Below are 590 nucleotides of genomic sequence, written 5' to 3'. Positions count from 1 at the left end.
GGTATTTTGTTCCCCCTTTTAAGAAGGATTGAAGTATCCCCACTTTGGTCTTCCTTCTTGAGTTTCTTGAGATTTGTGGATTTAGTGTTTTCTTTAAGGTTATGAAAGAATTCCTACTGGAAAGAAACACCATGAATCTAATAAATGCAGTAAAGCCTTACACATCAAACACGTTTTCCTACTGAGCCATCTCATTGGTGCTTATGTAAGATTAGTGGAACCGTTTCATCTTTAAAGTATTGTCTTTTTGTTATTATAAATGAGTACACAGAGTAGGGTGTCAGATTTCATTATGGGTGGTTGTGAGCCACCATGTAGTTGCTGGGATTTGAACTCACAACCTTCAGAAGAGCAGTCGGTGCTGTTACCTGCTGAGCCATCTCACCAGCCCAAGTATTGTCTTTTTGAAATGTATACAAATTGTCATCCGAGGATAGAGGAACACAGAATAATTTGAATAAGAGAGTAGATAGGTAGTAGATACCTGTAAGTTATCAAATGACTGGAACGTGCACACAGTTCTATACACACAGGTAAAATTTATTAATGATGAAATTAAAGCAAAGAAAATAACCAAAATATTCAGAACA

Source organism: Mastomys coucha, unplaced genomic scaffold (genome assembly GCF_008632895.1).
Source record: "Mastomys coucha isolate ucsf_1 unplaced genomic scaffold, UCSF_Mcou_1 pScaffold4, whole genome shotgun sequence".
In the NCBI taxonomy this organism is placed as follows: domain Eukaryota; kingdom Metazoa; phylum Chordata; class Mammalia; order Rodentia; family Muridae; genus Mastomys; species Mastomys coucha.
The sequence above is the reverse complement of the archived record's forward strand: the minus strand, read 5'-3'. Positions refer to the sequence as shown.